Source organism: Atractosteus spatula, chromosome 5 (genome assembly GCF_055471065.1).
Source record: "Atractosteus spatula isolate fAtrSpa1 chromosome 5, fAtrSpa1.hap1, whole genome shotgun sequence".
NCBI classification, from domain to species: Eukaryota; Metazoa; Chordata; class Actinopteri; order Semionotiformes; family Lepisosteidae; genus Atractosteus; species Atractosteus spatula.
The window spans coordinates 48,329,293-48,348,170 of NC_142710.1; the positions used below are offsets into that span (position 1 = coordinate 48,329,293).

Below are 18,878 nucleotides of genomic sequence, written 5' to 3' on the forward strand. Positions count from 1 at the left end.
TGGGCAAACACAGAGAAATAGCTCAGCTCTTCAAAATATATTTCAAAACCAATATCAAGCTGAACAATTTTTTCTACTAGTCTCCTCATCAGCTGCTGACATTCGAAAATGAAGGTGTCCGAACTCAAGTAAACACATCTATGTGTATTCCAGAACAGACGATCTCAGATTGTCCTGAACATATTTGTAAAGAGAGAAAAAAGACATTTAAAACATGTTTGGCACATAAAACATTTGAAATGTATTAGTTAAACTTACTGTGGTTAATGGGTAATGTTCCAGGTTTGGTGCTGCACATTTGATTCAAATTCTTTTTTTTAAATATTTTACAAACTGTAAGGTAGTAACTGTTTGCCATGCATTTATAAGGTGCCATTTTCAGTTCCTAAAATTTCACCTTGTGTGTATGAAATTGTCTATAGAAACTAATTAAAAAGTATTTATAGAAAGTAAAGCCTAGCTAATTTATCAATGGGAGAATGTAGTTAAATTAGCAAATTTTGATTGAAAAAATCTGAAGTAACTCTGTTCCAAAACGTGTTCCCCAAAACTACAAAAATGTGTAGGCATGGCATGCTGAAAGCTATATTGTAGAATTATGAATACATTATGTCAAATTATAGACTTTTTAATTAAGTCAAAATTATATAATTTTTTAATCTAAGTTTTAGTTTACTTTTCATTATTTTCTTACTGCACTGGAACCCCTTTTCCCACTATAACCTAATAGTAGGCACTAGGTTAAAAAATTGTACCTGCACTTCTGTGAAACATAACCAATCTCACATTAAATACACATATAATGTTTAGGTTGTCAAAGCGAAAGCTGTTGTGTACATTTCATTTTATAATTTGAACTCAACATGGCGCCAAGCAAATGAGAATCTTGGTGTGTGTGTTGTCAAGATTAATGTTAAAACAATTCTTCAAAACAATCTTCACATTCTCTAATTCTAATGCCTCCCATTCTCAGAAAAAGAAAAAGTCAAACCAATTTCAGACTTTTCCATTTAATCACAGCTCTCTTTTCTAAATCAGCACTCAAGTAAAAAGGCAGGCCCATGATAACAGAATGGGAGATAAAAGTGGTCAGGTCCAATTGAGGTGGAAGGGGACCTCATTTAACCCAAAGACACAGAGAGACAGAAAAGTATAGTGGTTTGACCCTTGCTGACTTCATTTCATAGTGACATCTGGCCAACTTCAATTTTCCCTGCATTTAACTCAATGAAGGGAGAAAACAACGCAGAAACTTTAAAAAAAAATGCAGCAATCACAAAACTAATAGAAAATTCTTCCTGGAAAAGTAGCGAAGTCTACAATTCTAAATATTCTCTAATTTGAAGCGTACTATACATTCTTTTTTACATTAAAATCACTTTCACATTTCCTTGTATTTGTCTTTGCCAGCACTTACAGGACAAAAATCGCCCTTTGTGTTTATTCAATACAGTACTATATAGATAAATCACACATATTTCTCAAAGACACTAAAATTTTAAATAAGAACAGTTTAAATGTCAAATGTTTACATTTAAACTGGACAGCAAGATCTAGTATTACTACTCTACTGTCTCACCCGCCTGTGACAAACATTTTACTTTTCTATCAGCATAGCAAGTTGACTATACTTGATTAATGTCTCAGGCCTGAGTTTAAATGCAGCTCAGCTCCCACATGACAAGAACTTAGTCAACAGGGGTCACTGGAGTCACATAAGTACCATTATACTCATCAGCCATGGAGCATGAAAGAGACAGAGCGAGAACTGTCTCAGATCTAAAGCTTGTGAAAGGGTCACTCTGGGTAAAACAGCCCAACTCTCTGAGCTCTGCCTTATACCAGATAATTAGCAAGGATGGGCCCAATGCGATCTGCAATCGACAGAAAGAAAGGAGTGTCCTCTGGAGTTCTGACACACCCGATTGTGCTGCAGGCTCTTTCTCTCTCTCCGATATGTTCTCAAGCATGTTAAAATTCCACCAGAGAGCCATTACTGGCCTGTATTTTGTAATAAAACACTTGAAAACGTGTAACAGATCTACTCAGCTAGATGTCTGAAGAAGGCCAGGTCCATTCTCAAGGACCCCAGTCATCCCAGTCACAAACTGTTTTCCCTCCTACCGTCCAGTAAACGGTACCAAAGCATTCGGTCCAAGTCCAACAGACTACGGAACAGCTTCTACCTCCAGGCAATAAGACTGCTAAATAGCCAACCTGTGGCTCCTTAGCAAATCACCTGTAATGGCTACATGGACACACAATTCTCACTATATTCAGCCTAAACTGCACTACATGTATATACTGCATACACCATGGACACATAACAGCTCTACTCACATTGAGTTTTATCCAATTTAAAAAAATGTAACCTCAATTTTGTGATTTTTGTGTTTTTGTGAATTTTTGTGATTTTTGTGATTTTTGTGATTCTTGTGATTTCATTGCCAGCAACTACTGCTGCACGCCCTATTGCTGTGCATTCGATAAATAAACTTTGATTTGATTTGATTTGACACTATGTTGTCAATTGAAATTAATTGAAAATGAGAACAACCAGCAGTGTGGCAACAAAGGATTCCCATCACACATACTGCCTGCATTGCACTCACAGACCTATTGTATTTTCAAGTTGCTCTTGCACTGTGTGTGTGCAGAAGACACTACAAGTAGTCTTTTTAAGAAATAAAAGCAAAATGCATGCAGACAGGATAGCAGAATCAACCTACCAGTCAGAATGAAAATAGATGTTTGTTTATATAAACCATATTAATCCCTGCTACATTGTTAATGAAACTGAATGAGATACAGTTGCATCATTGCATGTGTTTATTAATATATTTTGTCATCAGGCTTCGCACGTTTTCAAGGATAAGAAAAAAATATTCTAAGGTCTTTGCAGGCTTTGCTGATGGATGAAGTCCATTATTTCTTAAGTGACCACAGCAGTTGCTATGGCACTGTGACGTCAGCTTCGTGGCATAAGCCATTATCCATTTAGCTACTACATGACGCGTTTTTTACCTATTGCTTTTAGAGAGAACATCAAACGTGAAAATAAAGTTTTTAAAGATTTTGCAAGACAGGTGGGAAACTGAAAACAGTAAACCAGACATGCATGCATCTTGTTTGAGCATATATTCATGATGCTTGTAAATCTGCCAGCTCTTGGAAAATAATCTGTGATGCTTGAAATAAAAGTCTACACACCCTTATTGAAATTGCAGGGTTTTGTGATGTAAAGCCAGAAATCAAGATAAATCATGTCAGACATTTTTCCACCTTTATTGTGACCTTGCAACCAACAAAATTCAAGAGAAAAACAAATAGATAATTATTAGGAAAAATAATTGAAATTAAAAAACCTACAACACCCTGGTTGCATAGTGTGCTTTACATCACAAAAACCTGCAATTTCAATAAGGGTGTGTAGACTTTTTATATCCACTGTATCTATTTTTATTTAATGTAAATTGGTTCTCCTTTGGTTTCTTATTTATTTCTTACCTTATTTTAGGCTCCAGGAAAAGACATCAGCTGGTCTTGCTTTGCTAAGTTTTCTAAAACAAGGCTTTCTTGGTATTGAAAACACTGGTGTTGGTGCAAAAAGTTCACACTTTGACACCATCCACAATGCCATTACACCTCTCCCTTTTTTATCCAGGTTCTCATTTTCATTTCCAGGGCTAAGGGAGTATGAAACAAACTCCCAAGCCATGTTGTTGAAGCCGATACCCTGGTGTCATTCAAGAAACAGCTGGATGAGAACTTTGAATCATCTCACTAACACACGGGCTACAACAGCCAAATGACCACCTCTCATTTATTCTCATCTGTTCTTATGTCGTAACAGACATTCCTCTTTTTATGAGTACATTGCTCAGGACCGTGTCAGTTGGTTTTGCTAGTTTAGTTCGGTATGTTTCAATATGCTGATGAGGTGGAAAGGTGATTGCAAACTTTAGTATAAGACCACTAAATGTGTGGGCTTTGCAAGCTTTCTGTAGATCTGCCATCACAACAAACAAGAGTTTGTTCATTTTCTGGGCTAGGCCTAAGGCTTCTTCTCAAAGCCTTCTTTAATAATGAGACATATTGAGAAAACCCATTGGTGTGCTGTGTGTGGACCATAGGGTCTGAATGGAAGCAAATGATAAAAAGACTGAAAAGCAAATACAAAAATTGACTGGACAAACCAGCGGTTACAGTTCTCTACTGGTTGCTACAAAAAAACACCCATGCAACACATTACAACAATTAACAAAAGACATCAGCTGGGTGCCCTGCGGCTGACTGTCCACCAAGCTACTGAACTAGAAACTGCTCTCCAAACATCACCCAGCTGAATGAACAGTTTAGCGATTACATAAATGCCTGTTTAAAAAAAACCAACAGAACATTTCTAGCTTATAGAAAAAGATTGTGAGTTTGAGGTGTTACACCTTTAACTGTAACTGCTTTGATTTTAAAATGACATATATAAAAAACCACATTAAAAACTACATTTACACAATACTGTACTAAACAAAAATAAACAAGGCAGTAAACAAGTAAATCGCAAAATGAGAGCTCAAGATAAAAAAATCCCACAGGTTTTCTAAACTAACATTTAGTTTGAGGATCACTAAATATGATAAAATCACCTCATTATTAAACAAAATTTTGTGTCAGTCAGAACCATAGAATAATAGAAAGTCTGTAAGTAAAAGAAAAGCTTGTTGAATTGTCCCTTGGCTTAAATGTATACCTCAGGTACAAATACTATACACGAATAACACACCAAAAATTCAAGCACTTCGGAAATTGTAGCAACCCACAAGTTTCATTTTATTTCCTCTTGACGCTTTTACTGTAGGCTTTTGATGTATAAAACACTGATTAATAGTTTGAGATGTTTTATAATGTGCTTCAATGCTACATTCCAAACAATCCAGACAATTTGCAATAGTTCATACTTGAATGCCAAAACTCATGTTGCTTATTTAACAAATAATTCTTGACAGTGAGGAAGATCATACTTTTATTAAAATCTCTACACTTCTTATTTTTGTATTTCAAGCACTTCATTTAACTCTTTAAGTTAACATGCTTAATTAACATCATCAGTCACTAAGGATCTACTCACACAAACTATGCTTTTCAGAACAAAAACAAGATGTATACATTTTTTCACATTCCTCAGCATCAGAACTGAAAAGAAAAAAAGCACAAGTAATTTGGACACTAAAGTTTCCTGAACCAAATGCACTAAGCTATAAAAACTTTAAAATCCTAAATGACAAAAAAAATTACCTCACACATTGTTTTTGACAAATAAGGGAAGGTCATTTTCCAAAGGAGAATCGCCCCTCAGAGAGGTTCAGAGGTTGAATCAAAAAAAAGAAAGACATTCAGAACAAAGGAATGACGGGGATAAAGGAAAGGAAATTGGCTCATAAGTTAGCTCAGTGGAAAGGAAGCAGGCACCTTAAAAAGTAAACCAAGGCAAACTGTACCATCAGGTGAGAGAAAATATCAACACCATGACAAACTGTTAGCAAGTACGAACCATCACAGATGAAGCAGAAGGAACATGTGTACTTAAACTAATGTTTCTGCAGCAATACCTATAAAACGCAATCAAACGGCAGCATGGACACCTTCAACCTGTCCTTTTTGAAGAAAACGTCTTCTTTTTTTTTAGCTTGGAAGAAAACAAACTTTTCTTTATCTTAACAAAATCCAAATTTTAAGAGTGACCTTTCTTCTCCTTTTCTGAATAGAATCTTAATATCTACATGGACTCCTACAAGATAACAAGAAATGCATATACAATATAAAAAGTAGTTCAGGTGGGTAGCTGGGTCAGCATGCGTAGGCTGCAAAGGAACAAGTAATAGGTTTTTTATGAGCACACACCTGAAGAAGGCTCCATGGCCGAAATGTTGTGTTTTCTTTCTTCTCTTTTCTGAATGGAATAAACCTATTACTTGTTCTTTTACAATATAAAAATAACTTCAGATTTAATGATTTGTAAGAAAAACATCTATTTCTTCATTCTTCATCCATTTGTATAGGAAATAAAGTTCCCAGGTGACACAGACAAATATTTTACAATATCACTGACATTAATATTTGAATCCCAGGAATGGTTTCCCTTCTCTCCGTTCATTAATCTCTGATCAGCTGTTATAGGGGTGCTTTAAAAACATACTGAGCGCACTGCTTTCCAGGATAATCATGAGCTCCAACACTGCTCATTCTTGATTCTTCATGCATTACAGCAACTCTCAATCCAGTTAGAATCGAAGAGCATAACATATTGGCACCCAAAAGCATTTAGAGCCATTTGCACAACTGTCAGGTTTCAGAATTCTTCCCTCGCAAGTGCATTCAGCTCATGTACATTAAATGACAAATGTAGTGCAGTGTTGTGAGATTTCCCACCACATGAACATAAGCACTATCAGCAATTCTAGTTCCAAATATTGTGTGTAACTGTAAGGTTACAATCACTTTGCCTATATGGAGATATAAACAAGATTTGTTTTTTGTTTATCTGAAAAAATCCAACAGAACTAAAGATACTTCAGTCAGAAAGTGTAGGAGGGGGAAGATACATGTATGCCAACAGTAAGATAAACTAAATAAAATATAAAGAATGTTTTTATAATCATTAGAACATGACCAAAACCGATTGTTTCTTAAAAAAAATCTTTAGGCACATTTATTTAGATTTACCCTACATTTTCATACGCAGATTAAAAATATTGGATGCTGTTGCCTATTTGCTGCTGTTCAAATACAGGAAAAAAGACCCTTCACAACAGAAAGGAGAAAGACTCTTAAAAAGCACAGAGAACCCCTCCCCCTGCAGGACCTTATTCTAGTCAGGAGGATTAAATTGTCACCAAAAGGGCCTTTGCAGACGTTTTTAAAGTATAATAACTGTTATGAGTCAGCACAGAACATATTATAGTTTGGGAGTATTCACCACAGATCCATACAAACAAAATAGCCAGAGCTTTAATGAGACCCAGCGTCCTTAGGAAATTAGATTAACAATATATTAAAATGCCAGAAGTTCCACGTGCATACTGATCTGAAAACAAAATGACAATTATATTGCAATAAAAATGGGACTTCGGAAACTATACTGTATGTGGTAGGATTGCTTTATCAGAACTGCAGCCAATAAAGGAAATCAGGTGAAAAACATAAAATTAATTATTTTGATAAGCTGCAATAAAAAAACGGAACCACTAAAGATACTGGACTCTAAACAGTGCTTATATTCTCATTCTTTCTTTTAGGCGTTTAAATGCGTTTAAGGATTATTAAACTGACCAACTTCCATATGAAGAAATATCAAGGTGGTATCTGAAGAGGTTCTGATGGTTCGGAAAAAGCTGACATCTCAACAATCTTCTCTTATTCCTTCATTTTACCAGTTAAGTCAAAGGTGAACAAATTCTCTTCTACAACCTAGGGACCCAGTTATACAGCAGGGCAATTACTATGGCAATCCAAAGAATTATCTTGTTCAAGGGCACAACTGCAATCAAACCCCTGATTTGAGCCCACAATCCCACACTTTGAAGTCGAGAGCACCTAACTACTACTTCACTCAGGAACCCACTGTCTCTGGGATTTAAACCTACAACTTCCTGAAGATATTGTGAAGTGCATGCTGCACCTTAGACTATTTAAAAACGCACAGAAGCTCCACTTAAAAAAGACATTTCAACAAATCCTCATGAAGTACCTGGGAAGAGAAAGTGCATAGCCAAGCCACCTGAATATGACTCCTCTAGAACTGTCTACATCATGTGTGCTGTCTCCCAGTCAAATCCATCACAGGCTGAGTGACAGATATGTGAAATGGAACAAGCAATTGCAATCATGGCACCCATGTATCTCCACAAAACCCAGTAAAAACCCAGATAAGCAAGAGAGCCACTCTGTTAACTCTGACATACACCTGTCGGGAAAGATGTTAACATTCCCTCTGTTTCAGCTCTGATTAATGGACGTTCCAATGTTCTGAGGCAATACATTTGAGTAGAATTGTTCATTTTATGTGCCCTGAAACCTCACACACAAATATGCAATTTATTAGCTTTTATCTGTATGTCATTCTTCTCATCTCAAGGTTTAGTTGGGGACCACTAATGATATTTTGAAAAATGTGCAGAAGAGAAGTTCTCTTCCTTTATATTGCCTAGTAAAAGTACTCAAACCCCTGCAGGATTTTCACATTTTGTTGCCGTCTGATCAGCTAATCTTGACACTTTTAAATAAGACCCAATATTGGAAAAACTCCACCAAACTGTAAGACAAAAAAAAAATTCTGATAGTCCATCCATCCATTTTCTAACCGTTTCTTCTATTTCAGGGTCACGGGGGAGCAGTAACCTATCCTGATAAGTAACAAGCACAAGGCAGTGTACACTCTGTTTTGGACCCCAGTCCAATAACAGGGCATACACAGACACAGACATGCACACACACACCCCAGGGCCGGTTTTCCCAAAAGCCAACTTACCTACCAGTATGTCTTTAGCGTGTGGGAGGAAACCGGAGCAACTGGAGGAAACCCACACGAACAGGGGGAGAACATATAAACTCCATGCAGATACCACCCCAGGTCCAGAATTAAACCCAGTAAATCCTACCAGCGCTGCAAGGCCACAATGCCATCCACTGCGCCACCATGCCACCCCCCCCAAAAACCAAAACTTTCAAAAAAACTTCCTGATCATCACAATCTACAAAATTTTTCAATTTAGTCATTTGAACTCTATTCCACATAAAAAGTTCTCTGCCCGGGCTGTCCCTTCTTCTTAAATTGATAACTTAATCTAAATTCATGACTTCTCTGCGGCTGCCAGGTGTGCTCTCGATAGCAGACATCAAAATGAAGAAATTTAGGCACTGAGTAAACTCATCTCCACAATATGCCTTTAAGCATTAACAGAACAAGGAGCACAGAAGCTCTTCTGATACTTTCTTTAGTCACATCTCAAACAATACAACAGAAATCTAATTGCTAAAGTCCTTTATATAAATTATGGTTCCTATATATCTAAGAAACTTTGAATAATTCACATTTGCTGTCTTACACTTCATTGCTTGGTACTTTAATTAAGAAGACATGCTTTTAAAATCTCGTAAAAACAGGGGTTTATAGCTTTAATTAGAGTAGCTTTGAAGCCTGCCTCAAGCTGCCTGGACTCCTTTTATACATCAACAGTTTTAAGAGTGCTGTAAATTTCATGCCCATACAGCAACCAGAGAAGAATCTCCTGACAGGTAGATTACTGCCTCACTCCTAAAACATGAATATTAATTACACAATCTTATAGCAGCTGATAATTTCATAAAAACAGACCTATCCCACCAAGGACCTGAGAAAGCAAAAAGTAATTTGTGTACACACCTTTTTATGAGCCTACCTTTTTGTGGGTGCTTTTGCAGTTTTATGTCATCAAACAAACAAACATATTTTCCAGTGATATTTTATAATATTACATTAATTGTTGAGCCTGAGAAATACCTGTCAAACATATTGACAATACATAATAACACAAAGAACAAGAAAAATGGTAATATCAAATATTAAACCATATGACTGGAACAGAGACTTGAATTCACTATTAGGCAGTGACAGATAGATGAAAGGAAAGTGAAAATTCATTCAAATAAAAAAAATAACAAATTAGTCTACAAATATTATACATACTAACTCATTATTCCAGCATTTGCAAGATTATATTTTTGAGTTAGGCAGAAAAATGCTGCCTTGGTTTTTGAGAACCATGCAGTCACTTACAAGTACAATAGCTAATCCTTCCACATTTTCTATGCATTCTTCATGATAAAGAGTACCAAAAGTATGCTGGTATTTTTAAAATGTTTAACTTTTTAAACGACATTTACAAGCATTTTTAATGCATTAAGAGCTTCATAATTAAGGCAAATGCTACTGAAAAATGCTGAATAATGTTAGTGCCAGTATACATCATTCTATTCCAAGAGAATCACAAATAGAAATGTTTTTCTGTCTTTTATAGTCTCTGTGCTAGGTCTTTTAGGATACAATGTTTAGGGTGTCAAAGATATTACAACAGCACACAAGAAATGCAATTTGATCCTCTGAATACTCAGTACATTTTTCCCCAAACACGTCAGTTCACTTTAATCAAGCTGCCACCTCTTAACATTACAACTGGGAGAGAGACAGATGGGACACAGGGGATAATACAAGACACTTACACAATATTTATTTTCTCAAGAAGTACCCCGGCTCAAAGTGAAACTAACACTGGTATCTGAAAAAACAAAATCCCTGTTTTTTGAGCACGCAGTTACAGGTATCCTGAGCCATAGTGTTTAAACCTCAACTGTCATAGACTACAAAGACAAAACTAATAGATTAACAGTCAATACTCACAGAATGACAGAACAAACAGGATAATGTAAAGTACAAAGACTTTTAAATAGTTTCTTACAGTAAAAGCACATCTTGCACTTTTCAGATGTTTAAAGTGCACGTATGTAATGCCTTTACTGTTGTGTATGTACAGTAACTGTGTACATTTATGACTGTTATGGAGCTGAATCTTATGAAGCCAACCAAAGACACAGTTCTCATAGCTAAGAGCTTCTCGGGAAGTTCTTCCATTTTTTATGGAAATAAATGTTTCTCTTTGGAATGATTCTTTCACAACCAATAACCCATGATTGGGGAAAAAAAACAGTTTTCTTTTTTAATAGAAAATCCTTCAGGACCTAGGCCTTGCCTTCTACCTTGGCTTTCAATTACACTGCTAATTTCCAAGAAGCTGTCCGAAAAAAGCAAGCAAAATTTTAAAGTCCCACGTTTTTTAAGCTAGTTGTTAATTGTCACTTACAGAACAAAGAGTGGTTTCTCACATTGTTGCAAATGTTTAATTCTCCTTACAATTAGAAATTTGGAGCCTGGAGTGGTATTGACTACTTAAATTCTGCTAGACTCATAACACTCCACATATCAAGTGCTGAAGTATCTAATATATCACTAGATCAGCAGTTCATGGCTGGAAGGGCCCCAGCCAGCCAGCTGAGTTCATCAGAGGCTGACAACCCTGTGCTGCCCAGGGGACCTACTGACAATGAAACAGAAGCTCCAGGTAGAGAAGTGCAGAACAGCAGTGCCTGAGGGACAGCACTGAAAAGCACAACAGAGAAAACAAAAACAGATTATCATCTGCATGATCTTCATAAACCTGGGAAACAGGCAGCAATTTATCACAAACGGTGGAATACTGTCTAATGTTCAATATCATAAAGACTGCACAGTATTATGAAAAAGAAAAAAAAAACAGATCATGTTGCCTCACTCTTCTTCACCCTCAACAATCCCTATTGTTTCAGTTGCTGTCACTAATAGCTTGATGCTGGAGTACTGCAGTTCCAAGGCATGAACTATAATCCAATTGATTGCAAACAACATTCTGAATTATTTAAGATATTGCTCTTTCTTCACCCTGGTGCACTGCTGAAATACTGGACATTTGTAAAATGTCGGTCTTCGTTTGTGATATTTCTCCTGCCATTCATTCCTGCCTGGGGAAATGAGTGAGTTCTGTGCATAGAACCTGCAAAAAAATATTTTGGGCATCAACCCATAACAGGAGAACAGCAGAATAGGACACAGTGACTGCCATTTTAGGAAGAGAGTTTTGTTTTACCAAGTATAATCTCAAAATATTGTCGTACAAATTAATTTTTTTTAAAGCATTCCAGATAAATTACCAGTACTGTATGTTCAACAGTGAGATAAAGACTTCTTTGTAGGCCTGTTTTTTTATCTACAAAGCAGTGCATTCCATAACAACTTACAGGATAGGAAGAAAATGACCCCAAGAGTTTTACAAGCATCAGATTGAGCTGTTGTGATGTCACAACGGCTAAGCACTGACAAACAAATCATTATCTTAACTGTACAAAAAAAAAACTTTACCAAGCATCAGCATGTTACTGTTCTTATAGTAATTGTTGCCATTGGTAGAAACAAGTCAAGAATCAATGCAAGTTTAAAGTTTCCAAGACATTAGACCTGCAGGATTGTAATAAAACAAACTTAGGAACAATAAACATTGTTTCTTAGAATCATTGTATACAACTGGTGGATCAATTATTTGTTTTGTATTTCTAACTAGTACTTAAGTGATACAAAATACAATGAGAACTCGACTGCGACACAAAGTGTAAAATTCAAACACAGCGTTCAGACTCTCCTCCAATGGATATCGGGTTTCTAAAACATAATAGTCTCAAAACTAAGTACAATGAACAATGCTCATATTAAAGACCTATAAATAAAGTAATATACCTGATCTAAGTGAACAATCTCCAAAGAAGTGTAGAAGACTATCATTTTAGAAAGGAAATGTGTATTAAAAAGAATCATATTTACACTAAAGCAAAATAAAACTTTTCCAGTGAATAAAAACAAACAAGGGTTTATATTCTTTTAGTGAGTAATTTCAGTGATTGCTTTTCCTGAACTTTCCAACACTTCTGTTCAGCTGCAGCTATATACAGCATGTCTAGAAAAAAAATGAAACAAAGAACTGTTGATCATCTGTTTAATCTCTAATTGAAATGTTTTCAGGTTAGGGCAGCTTCATTCTAAATGTTTAAAAAGTTATAAACCTTCAAGGTTACACTGAACCTCTGAATCAGGATTTTTTTTTCAAATACTTATTAATGCCTTAAGTGAGTGATTATCCTTATCAGAAATGTCTGAATTGAAGGAATTGAATGTTTGAAACAATACTGCAATAAACAACAATAAGTAAAGATTTATAGTGAACCTTCTCACTTTCTTTTTATGGTTCTTGTCTCCTAATATTTTTTAAAAGATAACTGAAAATATGAATGGACATTTTCCATGATGAAGGACTAGGAGAGCTATAGGAAAGAATTAGTTCTGATGATGAATCCACACAGATCTTTATTTTGCTTGCACAACAGTTGCATCTCCTACAACATTTCCATTACCATTTCCTTATTGAATATGAAAAAAATGTTGAGATTGCACAAGCTCGGTTTCAGCAAATACAGCTCCAAATTTCATAAAGCTTGGAAATTTTTAAATTTAAAATTTAAAATGAAAATTTTAATGCTCAACTGACTAAGCAAAATGAAATACAGGCAGAGCTAACATACTTAGGTATGTTAGGTAAGGTCATGAGATCTGTGGTGTTCTACAATTAAGCATTCACAGTCAGGGACTGCAATACACACTAACAGTTAAGATACAAATTCAGGTGCAATGATCTAGCAGGAATGCAAGACATTCAATTTTGACAGATATGACAGGAAAAGTTAAGGAATTAAATATCTAACTGAGATATTTCATAAAAGAGGTGGGCTTGTGAAATTATCCCTCCCCTCTTCTACACTTCCAGGACATGTACAGTAGATGGAGAGCTCCCTCTTGAAGTCTCTTGAGGCAACGGAGATAAGGCACTGTTTCTTTGAATTACAGTACACCCTTTATTCCTTCATCTCCCTGAATATACAAGGCAAGTCAACGAGTGAAGAATTTGGGCATTATCCACCAGGAATGTGGGGGATGTTTTATTCTTCAACTGTGTTCTGCACAACACACACCTCTTGCTGTGCTGTACAAGGCTCCAGATGCTGTGATATTATAGCAACAGTTGTCAGCCCCTGAACCATTGCTGTACTATCACATGGACTTCATGGTCATCTGTGAACAGCTCAGGGATGGACCAACATGCGTGGCAATGCTGTTTGAAACTGTAGCTTTCCATATTCTCTTCAAAATAGAAAATCAAATCAAAATGTTGAAAAACGAAACTCTTCAGTACCCTTCTTAAGTGTAGCTAGTGGATACATTACCAGTTCACTTTATTTATTGACTCAGCCCTGTGTTTGAACATTACCAGAAAGAATAGCCTCAGTGTATTTATAAACATTAAACAGACTGCATGCCAGAAACACTTTCTTTTGGCTTCTACAATAAAGGCCCTTTTACTGTGAACCAGACTCAGTTTGGAAAGATCAGGGTTGGGAAGGAGATCAAGTCCCTCTGCTTTTGAAAAAAAAAATCAAGTTCCTCTGCTTTCTAAATGGCATTCTGGGAAAAGAACGTGACACTTGAAGAAAATAATTAAATAAATATAACAAAACCACAATTTATCCTGTCAGGACAGAGGCAGAGGGCTGAAGTGCTCTGACAGAAACTGTAACAGCTAGGGACACAGACGTCACAGTCTCATGAGAGTCTGAGCAAAGAGAGCTGCAGCCACAAACATTCTCCATCTCAAAAGCAAGGAAAAGAGACTCACATTAAAACGGCAAGACTAAAAAGGACTCCACCAAAATTTAAAATACTAATACTGCCCTGCCCTGCATCCCACTTCCAATTCTCTTTCTAGAAAATCCCTGCCCCCGCTCACTGAGCTTAACTTTAGAGCACGAATAAAAAAACAAATGTTAATCTTCTATTAAAAAGAGCTGCCATAGCACATAGAACTATTAAAGAAAGACGTGCAAACAAATGAAGTGCGGATTAGTCATTCCAAAAAGCTGTCAGCTCTCCAGAAATTAACTAAAAGGTTTTCTGCAAACATGGGGAAAAACAGCCGCATGTCTTGCTTTCAAATCGTGTCAAGTGAACATCTGTAGCGTTCACAAAATTTTACATTAAAATACAGCTTTTTTAAACTACACCAAATAAAAGTCATCTTTCTGTTGATCACGAAATGGTATTTAAAGAAATGGACTTGCCAAAGAATTGCTTGAATTTAGAGAACATTCTAGATCCTTAAAGATGTCAAAGACACTGCACAGGCTGGGGAGGGACACTCTCCATCCTCTAGCCAAAGGTGCAACACTAGTTGGTACATGCCAGCCCAACCTGCTCCAGCATGTCAATGTGCCAAACTCAAGGTGGCAAAAAAAAGAAATGATCTGTCCACTTCAATCACATACGAAAATACCATGTTAGCACCACTGGTCTTTCAAATTTCAAACTGGTCTTTAACAATCAGAAGAGGTTAGAACTTGTGCGAGTCGTCACACGTGACCCTTCCTACAGCTCAGTGTTCCCTGTTTAGGTTGATACAGAGGAAAGTGTGCCACCTACTGGTCCACCAATACTACCATCCTAAGTGGAAGGCCACTGCCACTAAAATCAACAGAACATAAGTTTATAAGAAAATAAGCTTTTTTGGAGCTAATAAACATAAACACAGCCTAACTCTTAAAAGAGAAAAAGAAGGCAACAGGTATTTTCTTATTTTCTGATATTATGGCAAATTACTTTTTTCATTCCTAGTGCACTTTGATGAACCATTTTTTTTCTTTTGTATTAACTTGTTTTCCTAATAACTGCAGCTCAATGTAAAGTAGGTTTTGGCAGTGATGAATAAAACATAATGACACTTCAGATTCTCTACACATCAATATTGCTTAGAATTACAGTGTGTCATAGCAACAGAAATCTTTGGAGTCTTGCCATTAGGGCAGAACTAAAGCACTGCCACACTTTTGCCCTAGGAAGGCAAGGCAAGGCTGTTAAATAAGACATCTAACCAAACACCCTGTCTTGAATAAAACCGGTCTTATTTCCGTTAGGGAGTTCTAAAACTTCACCTCCATTAACTACTCATTCCTACTGATTCTGCAATCTACAGTAGATAACGCTGCAATTTACATTCACCACACTATTTCAAAATATTGTACTACAAATTGAGAGCATCTTTTAGCAGCTTCTACACATCGCAGCGCAAACACTTGCAGTCTTGTTAAGGTCATTAGAACATCAAAGATCACATGGTGCACAGACTGCTTATGTCCCCAAAGTAATCAGAAACACACATAATGGGATTTAAGCTTTAAATTGGGACCTCTTATTATGCAGCCCTTTCGGACTACTCTACTGTAGTACTTTCATGCTATGAGAAACAATTTATTACAATGGACTTCACTAACCATTAATTACATAATTAATGAGACAATATTTGGAAAAAAAGTTTACAATAACGTACATTCAAGGGTGCACAGAGCTACACTGTTTTACTACAGAATGCAAAGTGATACTGTCCTTTCCTTAATAATATTGAATCTACCATTTATCCCTATCTAATTAAAATGCTACCGGGCACTTTTAACATGAGCGGTGGGAATCCCAACCAATCTATTTGCAGTGACACAGTCTCATTCTTGAGAAAATGCTGCATAAGGTCAAACAATTCCACCTCCTCTTATACGCTGACAGCTGCTCGTGTACTGCATTTATGATAATACTTGAGAGGACACATGAAAGTGTTTTGCTTCTGTAAACTGCCTCTAGACTTCACAAAGGACAGAACTGAAAGATGTTTGACTTCAAGTTCAGTATTATATTTGGCTTTCTTCCCCATCCCACTGAGAGCCAAAAGAATTCTAACCTGATCACCACCAGCTATACGGACAATATTTCACAGCAAAGCAGGTAGTCATTTTCAAAACAAAAGTAAATTCTTTTGAAGAGGAAACAGCAGGGATGTCCAACAGAGTCTTTAAAGGTAAGAGATGGTAACGCAGAGAATTATGTCAGATGGCTGGATTCTTAAGTGTTAAGACTACCAAGAAAAAAAAAACTCTCCAGTCCAGTTAAACAAGAAACACGCAGAAAATTAACTACTCTGAAACTCTCCCTGTACCGTGAACAGGTGGACCAATTATGGTACACTCTCACATGTTGAGCAGCACATTTCTTTACTCTGGTTTACCTCAGATTATCAAGTGAAACAGTGTAAATAATGGGTGAGCAGAAATGCCCTGATAAAGTCTGTAATATCAGCATGTTTTCCATACATGGCAAATTTAACAATAAGGTTCTCTCTCTATAAATCTTTTTCCTGGGACAAGCTCATCTGCATGAGGCCTCATATGGTTATGCTATTATAATTTATAATAAGGAGACATCAAGCAACCCCATGTCAGTCAGACTTTGCAAAGTACTTGTTTAATGAGAGACAATTTTGCTGAACAGTCATATTTTTTGCTACTTTAATGACAGCTTCTCCCTTGGAGAGCTTAGCTGCAGCTCAATTAAAACAGTAAACAGAAAACCATCGCCTTCAGACAGCAACATTGGATCATCGAGAAAGGCTGTTGGGTTTTGTCTCTTTCTTGCTAATATTTTTCTGTCAGGCAGAAGCTAATTACCTCACTCAATTATAGGACCAGATTCGAATTTGTGTATGAAAAAATAAGAATAGCCTTTAGGGTACTTTCAAGGAGAAGAAGGAAGCAAGCCTTATCGTGGCCAAAACATCCACATTAATTACAGGTTTTAATTTCCCAATAAAGTGATGAAGCAAAATTAAAATGCAATATGGCTTCAAATATTTACACAGATGATTAAACGTGAGTAAATGATTAAAACATAAACATAAACAATGATTAAAAACATAATGATTAAAACATAAACTGTACATTCATCTGCACTACCCACTGGCAAACATCAGCGTTACTGAACATAAATGGTTACGCCCATAAGACAAAATTAATTTATGATTTTGCTGAGAAGTATTTTTTAGAAGGAGAAACGTATCTCAGTGTTATTAAGGTAAAAAAAATTGTCCACAGCCTCAATTGATTCACAAAGGAATTTTACTTTCACTATTGTACAATCTTAACACAAGGCAGCTCCGCACAAAAAATAAGCACTTTAATTATCGTAGAGTGAAACAATACCTTCTCATTTAAAACAAGAAAACCAAACTTTGCACACTCACCTTTCCAGCATTTTATTTGAAGTATAAAGCTTAAATCGGGACATTGAGCTTTAGGATTCTCACGGTCTTCCTGCTTGTGACTTGACTGAACCTGTCAAAGATTCTCAGAGTTTCTGGGTGTGCTCCTCAACTGACAAGTGTTGCAATGGGTTGGGCACAGGCTTATAATAGACAAAACACCCAATCACAGTTACAGTTTGTGATTCCAGGCCTTAGCTGTGCCCTGAGACACCAGTCATTATCATTATAGAAGGTGATTTTCTTAATAAAGGAATAATAACAATCCTGTTTGAGATAATCTGTCTGAACTTCAAAACAATTTCAAAGCCAGAAAATGTCCTAAATGTTTTATAGAAGTAATGCATTATATTTATTGCCTCGAACACACTTAACTTTACCTCAGAATTTCTCATATTTAGTACATTTCACAAATTAATTCTTCACAAACCTTCCGCATTCCTACTACCTTGCCATACTTAGCAGGCCAATTCATATCTATATTTTTGGAATTGCAATTTCTTATTTGTACCCAAGCAAATGCCCATGGATAATCACACAGAGAATAACTTTAAACCTCTAGAAAGGCAGAGACCCCTTTTGAAAGCCCAAAGAAAATGAACTGTTCCTTTTTTATGGGTCACAAGATCACAGTGTGCATTCCTACACAGGGCGGACTACGTAAACTGTTGTGCTATAACTCTCAATCTTTTCTCCAAGCCTTTTCATGAGAATACATGAGTTAGACTTCCAGCCTTTAAAATTTCACTGGGAATAGTTTGACCCCCTACTGTATCTGCTACTAGAGTTTTAGTTTTTTTTTTCCCCAAATAGAATTCATAAGGCCCTAAAGTTTCACATGATCTCAAACACAGTTTGTTTTTAACACAGAAATCACTAGTATTCTTTACTTATGAAAAATAAACCCTGTACTGCCTAAAATTTAAATCAAAACACAAAATGGCTGTAAAATGTCAGCAAAATCAACGGTTACTAAACTTTCACTATTTCAGTTTACTGATAAACACTACCCTACCTATTGAAATGTGATATACTGTACATATAAAATGTATTTAAACCTATATAAAGCACATCAAT

At 36.2% G+C, this 18,878-nt stretch overlaps 1 protein-coding gene across 11 annotated transcripts in view; it reads right to left on the bottom strand.

Annotated features, from left to right (window-relative positions):
- The window catches only part of magi1b (membrane associated guanylate kinase, WW and PDZ domain containing 1b), a 188,087-nt gene that overhangs the window by 138,521 nt on the left and 30,688 nt on the right, over window positions 1-18,878 (bottom strand). The window contains exon 1 of one of the 11 annotated variants that reach the window (XM_088916191.1): window positions 17,784-17,862. The exons of the other annotated variants lie outside the window; for them this stretch is intronic. The gene's annotated coding sequence lies outside the window, so the exon portion shown is untranslated. Of the gene's footprint in view, window positions 1-17,783; window positions 17,863-18,878 lie in introns of those variants that run through there. 11 annotated transcript variants of the gene reach the window in all.